The sequence below is a fragment of the Mercenaria mercenaria genome, chromosome 1 (assembly GCF_021730395.1).
Source record: "Mercenaria mercenaria strain notata chromosome 1, MADL_Memer_1, whole genome shotgun sequence".
NCBI classification, from domain to species: domain Eukaryota; kingdom Metazoa; phylum Mollusca; class Bivalvia; order Venerida; family Veneridae; genus Mercenaria; species Mercenaria mercenaria.
The window spans coordinates 74,998,841-75,009,681 of NC_069361.1; positions in this window are offsets into that span (position 1 = coordinate 74,998,841).

Here is a 10,841-nt window from a genome sequence, read left to right on the forward strand (position 1 = left end):
TTAAATATGTTTCTTTATATACGTATGTGCTGTGATTTTTTGTATAATCTTCATTATCTGTATCTGTTGCTGTATTGATACTCGAAATTATTTCACTAATGAGCAAAAATTATCGGGGGTGTGTGTGCGCTTGATGTAAGATGTTAATCCAATGTTCTATAGTCCAAGAGAGCACGTTTGAATATATCGCTTTTGGTACAAGTAACAACTGAGTCTGGTAATGAGTTCCAATCGCGGATGGTTTGAGGCACAAATGAGTTTTTGTATATGTCTGTATTACATGTCACTTGGTTTAAACAATATTTATTTTTCCAAATGAATTACATGCAATTGATACAATATACACACTACAAACTACAAAGTTATAGCTGTACAATGTAACAAAACGAATTTCAAAAGGTGTTAATGATTGCTCACAGAATTGAGGAGAAAGCTTGAAGTTTATACTAATGCTTCGCTTCTAAAGGTCGTATAATGCTGCACTTGCGGTGTTCAAACATTTCAGTTATATGGGTTTAAACCTACGTGAAACAAAATATAAATATGTAAAGTAAAGGTTGATAATAAGAAATAAATGAAAACTTGGAATGAATAGCTTAGCAAGCATGAGCAGCATACGTACAATGATAATAGTTGCAATGATAGCAGGTATCGCATATATAATGTTAGTTAAATAGGAAAGAGTGGAAGATGAAAGACGTAGAGAAAGGGAAAGGAGGGTCAAGTTCCAGGTAGAAGCAAGTGTGGGTTCAGTGCTTAAATCGTTGGGTTTGAGTGATGTATAGTCATGTACATGTTGATATATAATCGTGTTTGTGTTGTTGTCAAGAGTGTCATTTCCAAAGAGTAGAATATTTGTAGTGATTGGTGTTATGTTTGCTAGTTTGTTTAAGAGGGCAGTTCTTTGATTTGTATATAGAGGACAGGACAGAAGAAAGTGGTTTGTATCCTCGATGACTCCACAATCACATAAAGGGCTATCAATAATGTTTTTAGAGAAGAGGTGTTGTTTAAGAGAGCTACAGTGCATGCGTAATATTGCATGTTGTATTGAAGCGTCTCTATTTCCAGACTATTAGAAGTTTGGAACATTTGGATTGTGTTTATTAATAGCTAGTTTGAAGGCTGATATTGATGGTGAGTTTTTTATATTGTCAGATAGGGAATTCCAAGAGGTAATTGTAGATGATAAGAAGGAGTTTGCGAAGAGTTGACTGTTACAGGGGACGTTTCTTATATCTTCAGAGTTACGTAGACCATACGGGGCGATGTGTCCTACAGTAGTTGGAATCATGTCTGCGAGATATGAGGGCGTAAGTGAATTTACCATTTTGTAGGAAAGAATAAGCTTGTGTTTTCTTCTACGATCCTTTAGAGGTTCGAGTCCAGTTTCTCGATAGAGATTTGCGAAGGAGACAAGTTGAGTAGCACCAGATATGATTCGAGCAGCTTCCAGTTGTATGCGTTCAAGGTCGTCTTGTTCGCCTTGAGGGATATTATCCCATACAATGTCAGCGTACTCAAGAACAGGTCGGATGAAAGAAATGTATAAAGTTTCAAGGGATTTTCTATCTAGGGTGAATTTAAGGAGGTAGGTTACCTTGTTACAGGGTAAATTCAAATTAGTTTGACCGGAAACGTTTTGTATTTCGTGTAATATGACGTTTTAACTGTTAAAATCTCAGTTTCGTTTGTCTCTGTTTCAAGTTCAATTTTTATCCAGGTTTGAAGAGCAAAACCCTCCAAGTTTTCTATTGAAAGAAGAAGAAAAATCGGAATTTAACACTTTTCAGTGTATTTAGTTTCATTGTATCCGTAGAAGTCAGCATAACTAAATTTTATAGTATCACATACTTTTAATTTAGCTTAAAATGTAAGTCGCGGCCTCATGTTTCCAGGGTAGCGCATTTTCTATCATTTTTAAACAACAATGTATAAAAATAGGGTTTTCGACGGGCTCAGTGCCCATTTTGTTAAATGACTAACATGAATATTGGTAATATCTTAGCAAAATGCCAAGCACTATACATAGGTACCTGTTTTCTTAAAGTTTAAAGTTAACCATTTGGCAACAGAGAGTTTAAAAGTGGCTGATATCTTGCTTTTTTGCTAATTCTTATAAAATTATAAATGAATAAGATTATCTTTCTAGTTGTGTAGCTTTAACATATTAATTTCTAACTTAGTAATTTATTTCGTGTTATCAGCATTGGATTCAAACAAATTTCTAAGCTTTTGAATACTAAGCAGTTACCTCGTCTGGCCTTTTTTCATGGAAAATCATCGTTCAGCATGCTACTATATTTGATGGGTATTGCTTGAAATGAAAATAAAAAGCGAAGCTGTGTTTCTTAAATAGACTAAGTGTCTACGCTTTTGATATTTACATTTAGATACATAGTACGGCTTCGTTTCCTGGGTAACCATCGAATTTCAGTTTCAGAATCCACAATTTTCTACTGAAATTGAACAATGTTTTAGATCTTAGTTTTAGTTTAAGTAACTAATTATCAACGGAACCTGAAAATATGTATTCCAATCAAACTGCTAGTTTTTTTTTGAAAATGACCGTAACAAGTAACCTCTCCCCATCTATTATTTCCAAAAAACATTGGTAACCCATCATCCATTATCTTAAATTCCGCATTAACAGTTCAATATAACTCATAAAAGAAGCAAAATTTGATTATTATTCAGAGCCAAAAGAGCATAAAAAATATTTTCAGCAAATAATGGTTATTTGAAATTTATTTGAATAAGAAAATCACGAATTACGTACTTTCAAGATAAAAGCTATTAATTTGCGCGGTAACTGCCACGTAACGTCATGACGTCAATGGACTCATTTTAAGGCAACATTGTTTTGAAGCGTTTCTGCGGCAATTTATTCATTATTTCTGCATTATTAAACCATAAAGCGTCAGATCGAAGACAGGTCTATGATTTGTTTTCAGAAGAATGAATATACAAACACATTTAGTTTGTCGTAAACGTCGTCGTAAATCGTCACGTTAGCTTCCGGTTGGACATGCGCACATACAAATATAAAGGTAACCTACCTCCTTAAGAGATCTGAGTATGTGTATACGTTGCCAGGCTTTGTTTTTGATTTCGTGAATGTGGTTTGTCCAGGTACCGTTTTCTGAGAAAGTAACACCTAGGTGTTTGTGAACAATAACGTTTGCTATGTGTGTATTGTTGAAAATGATTGGTGGATGAACTAGTTTGTTTCTTTTGCGTGTGATTATTAATGACTCAGTTTTGGAAGGAGTGAAAGACACGAGCCATTTGGTTGCCCAAGAGTTAATTATGAGAAGATCAGAGTTTAGTTGGTTTGCAGCAGTTGCAGGATTGTCAACAATAATGTATAGAGTTGTATCGTCAGCAAAAAGATGTATTGGAGAGGAGATGGTAGTAACAATGTCGTTAATGTACACAAGAAAAAGAAGTGGCCCAATGATTGAACACTGGGGAACTCCAGCAGAAATAGTAACTGTATCAGAACGGGTACGAGACAAGACAACAAATTGTTTTCTATCAGAGAGGTAGTTTTCAAGCCACGAGAGACCCTGACCGGAAATGCCACTTTGGCGAAGTTTGTACAACAGGCCGCGATGCCACACCCGGTCGAAAGCCTTGGAGATATCGCAAAAGACTGCACGGACCTCTTTCCGTTCGTTTAGAGCCTGACAGAAAGAGTGGTTCATTGAAGTAAGTTGGTTAACAGTTGAATCCTTGGACATGAAACCAGACTGGAGGGGTGAGAAAAATTGATGGTCACGATAGAAATTAAAGATGTGTTTGTGCATAATTCGTTCGAGAACATTATTAAGGGCACTGAGTAGAGAAATGGGTCGGTAATTGCTAATTTCTTGTGGATCGTTTTTCTTGTGAATGGCGCAGACTTGAGCAATTTTCACTGTGAAGGTACCTTTCCAGAACGCAGAGAGAAGTTGAAGAGATCACAAAGCGGAGAAGATAGTTCAACCGAAAGTTTCTTTAATACAATGTTGTTAATCTGATCAGGTCCTGTTGCTTTCCCCGGTTTCAGAAGGCGAAGAGCGTCGGTGACTTCATTTGGAGTGATTGTAATTGTATGTAGTTTTGGAGCTTGTGGATTGATGCATGAGTCAGGAAGTTGATTGTTAGTGTCATTAAGCTGAGTCTGTGCCTGAAAGAAATGATTTAGCGCATTTGCTTTGTCACTGTTTGAATCATATTCTTGGTTGTTATGTCTGAGAGTTGGAAGTCCTTTTGATGAGTTGTTAGGTTTGATGAATTGCTTGATAATTGTCCAAAAGTCTGACGATGTTGTGTTTGGATCCTTTAGTTTTTGGGCTAGCTTGTTTATGTGTGTCTGCTTTGCATGCCGTATAAGGGTTGATTTTTTGTTTCGTGCTTGCTTGTACAGTGTCCAGTGTTCTTGTGAGTTTGTTCTTTTTGCTCTGTCGTATGCTGTTTTTCGGTGTCGTATTGTTTTGCGAATGTCATTGTGAATCCATGCTGGTTCTGATGTTCTTATTGTGACAATTGTATTCATAGGAATGCAAGATTCACAGAGGGAGAGGAGTGATCTGGTAAAGTTAGTAGTGTAGGTGTCAATGTTTCTATCGAAGCAGTTGTCCCAGTTGAAGTCAGAAACTTTTCTACATGTCACTTGTTTGATTGATTTAGAATTTGATCTTCGTTGTTGCCGTGGGTTGTATTCCAGGAAATCATCAGCGGGGACGGCTACCAGGTCGTAGACGAGCTTATGTAGGAATGCCAGGCGCTGGTCTCGTCGCCGCTCCTTTAAGGGTTTCCACTTCAGGTCACGCATCATGTTAGAAACACTACTTTTGCGCCTATAATCCTTAGAAACAAAACGCGCTGCGCGCCTTTGTACACCCTCAAGCTTGTCTATGTCTTTCTGGAGGTGGGGGTCCCAGACAACACTTGCGTAATCTAACACAGATCGAACTAGGGAAATGTATGCTTGTTCTTTGAAGGCTTTATTACTATGTCGTAAGTTTCTTCTTATAAATCCGAGTAAACTGCTTGAACGGTTACAAATTTTGTTAATACAATGTATGTGTTGACCATTCCAGATTGTCACTTATTTGAACCCCCAAGTATGGATTGTCTTGTACTTGTTGTAAAAAATTATTGTTCAATGTATAGTTGTAAGTTGATGGCACTTTGCTACGATGAATTGACATAAGGTAACACTTTGTTGCATTGAATCTCATTCCCCAGTTGTCTGCCCAATCTTGGAGCGATAATAAATCTTTCTGTCGAGTTATGTGGTCTTGATATGACGAGATTTGCCGGTCACGAAAGTAGATAGTCATACGCTGGCAGGAAATAAAACAGTCATTAATTGACTACCACCAGGTTATGACCAATGAAGGTAAATACTCCGCACTAAACACAGAAGAGTTATGGGAAAATTTCTCAAATACCCTAAACAACCTTACAGAAAAATGGATTCCTTCCAAACAGTCAACTATAAGAGATTACCTTCCATGGGTCAATCAGGACATTAAGAAACTAATCAGAAGGAGGAACAGAGCTTTTAAAAAGGTTAAGAAAACTAGCTCATCTTCTGTTCGAAAGAAATTTCTAGACTTAAAGCATCTAGTGCGGAAAAAGGTCAAAGAGGCTTATAGCCAGTATCTTGAGCACATCCTAAACCTGAACAACACTGATGCCTCACTCCCAAATAAACCAAATGCTAAGAAACTGTACTCGCTCATTAAACACTCGAGACAGGAATCTTCCTCTATCCCTCCCCTTAAGTATGAAAATAAACTCCATCTGGATAATCAAGCTAAGGCAACAGTACTGAACAAACAGTTTCAGTCTGTTTTTAGCCCCAAATCACCACTAAACCTCGCCTCGCTCAGTAAAATGAAACTAACCCCAGATGGTAATTCAGTCCCAACTATGCCAGATATTAGGATAGGTACAAATGGTATTGAGAAACTTCTCAGCAACCTGAACCCCCATAAGGCTAGTGGTCCTGACAAAATCAAGCCTATAATACTTAAAACACTCTCTGTAGAACTATCCCCCATCCTTGAGGTCATATTCCAGAAATCCCTGGAGGAAGGATCTCTTCCATCCCAGTGGAAATCTGCATATGTTGCCCCCATGTTTAAAAAAGGTGATAGGTCAAATCCAGTAAATTATAGACCAATTTCATTAACATGTGTCCTATGCAAAGTTCTTGAACACATTGTTTCCTCATCAATTGTTAAGCACTTCACCAACCATGGTATTCTGTATGACCTACAGCATGGATTTAGGGAAAAAAGGTCATGCGTTACTCGGTTAGTTATGTTAGTAAATGATCTGGTCACTTCAGTCTACAATAAGAAACAAGTAGATCTTATACTTCTAGATTTTAGTAAGGCTTTCGACAAGGTTAGCCATGAGAAAGTCCTATTAAAAATGCATGAATATGGAGTCAGAGGTAACACACTAAGATGGGTCAAAGGCTTCTTAGATGATAGGATCCAATCAGTAGTCCTAAATGGTACTACCTCTGATGCCATCCCAGTATCATCAGGTGTCCCGCAGGGGTCTGTACTTGGTCCCCTGCTCTTCCTAGCTTACATAAATGACCTCCCACAAAACATCAGTTCCAAAGTCCGTCTGTTTGCAGATGACACGGCAATATATCTAACATTTTCATCAGCAGACCAATCTGTCACTCTCTAAAATGGCCTAAAACTTCTAGAAAAGTGGGAGTTGAGTGGGATATGGAGTTCAACCCCTCCAAGTGTCAAGTGATCCACGCCACTAGAAGGAAACATCCTATTCCTACCCAGTATTACCTACATGGAGTCCAACTTGAATCGGTCAGCTCAGCTAAATACCTAGGCGTGGATATCTCAAATGACCTATCATGGACAATCACATAAATAGGTCAACCAAAAAAGCTAACCAAACCCTAGGGTTCTTACGAAGAAACATTAAGGTCAAATCCCAACCCATTAAGACCATTGCTTACCAGACTCTAGTCCGACCCCAGCTCGAATATGCCTCCGAGGTATGGTCGCCCCACACCCAAACCCAGATCGACCAAATTGGATCAAGACTGACTACGGCCGTACTTCTAGTGTAACAGATATGCTACACTCTCTAAACCTTCGTCGACTGGATTTAAGGCGTATAGATTCTAGGTTATCACTCTTCTATAAGATTCATCATGATCTGGTTGCTATCCCAATCGTAGATTACCTTACACCAATGACCCGATGTGTCCGCTATGGCCATTCCCTAGGTTATAGGTTAATTACTGCAACCACTGACTATTACAAGTTTTCTTATTTTCCGAGAACTGTGTACCATTTGAACCAACTTCCCCCCCAGTGTCGCACACCTCCCTACCCTAGAGCAGTTCAGTGCCGCAGTTTGCAGCCTTCAACACGCCTCGCCCTAGTTATCCTGCAAACTCATGCAAATTTTAACCTTTTTATATCACCAAAGTTATTTTTTTAGTTGCTTCCACTCTAAATTTTTATCACTATATTCCTTCTCTTTATGATTTTGACGCACAAAACGTCTACGTTCCCGCAAGGGGTTTGACGTCCACGGAAGATAGATAGATAGATCCGCATACTGAGAAATTTTCCTCACTTATCAGGGGAAGGAAGTGTGCAAGTACTACGATTAAGTCATTTTCGCTATTAGCGTTTTCTCCCCTGGTGAGCAAAAGCGATAGCGCTTTGATATCTGTTATCTCAAACAGTGACCATGTAACCAGACCTCATCTTTTACAGGCTTGATTGTCTTTACTAGTACCTTCAATGAATATAAATAAATAGCATTTTTTATTCAGAATGTGAATGTTGTGACTGACGTTTTTTTTTAAACAAAAAATTTAGCAATTTTCTGTTCTTTGCACGGGACAATGGATACTTTTTCGCACCTATTAATACACAAGTGTTCCGTTAGAAATTTATTCGTTATACATTGTATTGATTTCTGATCTGAAATTTTAATCCAACGAAAGTATCTAAACTGTACCAGAGGAAAACATTTCAATACGATATAGTGTTATATTTTATGTTTTGTGAAAGTATTTATTATCAGATCAGAAACCAAATTAACTTGAATAATTGATGTATTCTTCAGACTGAATAACAAGGATAGATCTATCAAGTTCACCAAATTTATTCAATAATTTTAATTGCACATCTTTTAATAATATCAAGTATTGCTATTCAAACAAATCAAAGCATATCTGTATATGATATATGGATGAATGGCCATACTCAGCTGTAAATGTATGCAGCTATGATAAAACATAGAGTTCTTATGAAACTTGATAATATTAAATCAGGTACATTATATACAATATCAACACATCTGTTTATAATATATTACCTCTAACACTATTCCCCTTATTTTCAGAGTCCTTATCTCTGCTTCGTCTTAACACATCCTTATCAATACGCATCAGTGTAGCTTTGCGTTATAACTCTATCAGCTTATATTGTGTTTTCTAATTTTTGTGACGATTCCTAGCGATTTCAGTTTTGTTTTTAGTTCTTCCTTGGTCATTTCACTGGCGGATTTTTTTTTTCATTTTCTTTTTCAAATTTCTTATGTGCACTCTGAATGTAAAACTCAAATCTTCGTTTTTTGCTTGATATATACTTCGCTGTATATATAGAATTTTATCATGTCTTTAATAATTATTTGTGTACTTTGATGAGACTTTAACAAACAATAAAACCTATATACGTAATTATATTTGCAGTTTAACATAATATTTGCAGTTTAACATATTTGAGAATTATTTTCTTTCCTTGTTACTTGTTATTTTTAATAAAAGGGTAAAACATGAAAAAAAAAATAAAACCTAAAATGTTGGCCCAAATGACACATGTGGTAATTATTAGGTGTCGATTCCTCCTTCATTATGAAAACACATGTGCATCTGTTCACTGTTAATTAATAATCTAATTAAGAGATAAACATCTTTTTGGCGTAAAACGGCACACACTAGAAAACTGTTATCAAATTAATTCTTTAAACGGCATTTAAGTTTAGTACTACATAATAATATATTTAAAGCCATTTAGATTTAATGTAAGAAAATTTTAGGCAATTTCGAAATAATGATTTTGCTGCTGATTTCACAGAGCATCAAAATCATAGCCAATATCTTGTAAATTTTCTTAATTTCATTTTTATTCTAATTCACTGATACAATACGCTACTTTGACGTAAATCACGCGTTTAAATTCAGAGCTTAATATATAAAACATCGGCACGTGTCACGATGTTATACCTTTTATTCGTACATGCCGTGATTAGGTTGGCAACATACGTGTCACTTTAAAATTTAATCAACACAATTTAAATTCTGCGTACACTGATTTAAGGCATATGACCATAAACTTTATAATGCTAATATCTTGTCAATACAATACGCTGTCCCTTGCCACGAGGATATACATGTATACAAGAAACAGGATGCTACTTGACCAAAATGACACTTTTAAAAATTTAAAATTCAAATTCAACTAATTTACTGAAACACCCAATCATTATGTCAAAATAAGTCATAATAAATATTGTGTATTATTATTTTGGTTATTACTATAATGTAACAACAGAACTGCTTACACTTTTATTTTCGATTTTTTTAAAAACATATCTCAGTATTTTCAAAGGAAAATGCCATGAAAAACTTTAAAACCTTTTAAAAGAACATTTGTCAGAGGGAACGCACCCAAAAATCATGTTAAACTATGTTATATAATTATACATGTATTCCTATTCCGATACGGCTCTATCTTATCGTAAAACTTAGCACGTTTTTGTCAATATACAGAAAGCGTTGAAACCCTGTTTTTAAAGGAAATTTGAAGCAAGAAAAAAATAACATATTTTATAATAAAATATATATCTAGAATGTGCACGACGAGAACTTTCCAAATATATCCGGGATGGTATTTTAACTTTAACCTTTCCTTCAAAAATACTTAGTAAAAACAGGGTTATCGTGTAATTCTGCCAAATATGTATAGAGAATATATTGAATTCGAGAGACGTTTTTCAAACGAATTTTGAAGCAACCAAATATTGACTTATTTTGAAGGAAAATATACCATCGTAAAGGTATTGAATTGTTTTTTAAGGAAATATCCGGGATGATATAATAAAATAAATAGAAATGTGTAATTTATGACATTTTCTATGGTAACTGTATCATTTTCCTATATAAATCAATGTAAGTATAGGAATAGGATTTATCAGTTGCGCTGTCTGATGGCTTATCAGAATATGTGCCGTAGATGTACTGATAAGATCGCCTAAGAGGAGAATTGTTCAACATGGCAAATAGACGCACTTGGGATGTCACACTTCTTATTATTGGAGGATAATAAATAAATAATAATAATTCTTGTACATTATTTTTGAATAACAGTACCCTTAAAATTGTTTTTAAGACATAAAAAATGAGGCCATTGGGACAGAAAATTGACAAAGGCAAAGAGCTATGAAATAGTATTTTATACTTCTTTGACCAAGGCAAGCACCTCGATAGTCTGGTCACAGACCTTAAATTTGCCAATCATAGTGTCTTCTTTTACCTTGTTATAACATGGTTAATTTCTGCTGTTGCCAAATGATAAAACAGCCAGCTATTCAACAGAAATAAACTTATTATTAGACTAGGTAGCAAGCAGTATATGCCTCAATTACCACTGCCGTGAAAGCATACCAGCAAAATCTTTTATAATTTTTTTTACAGTTTATACATTTCGGAGAGCATTAATATAGGACCATCACCCATAAACCAGTAGTTTCTATATTTTTCCCGTTTTCCCTGTAAGGTCACT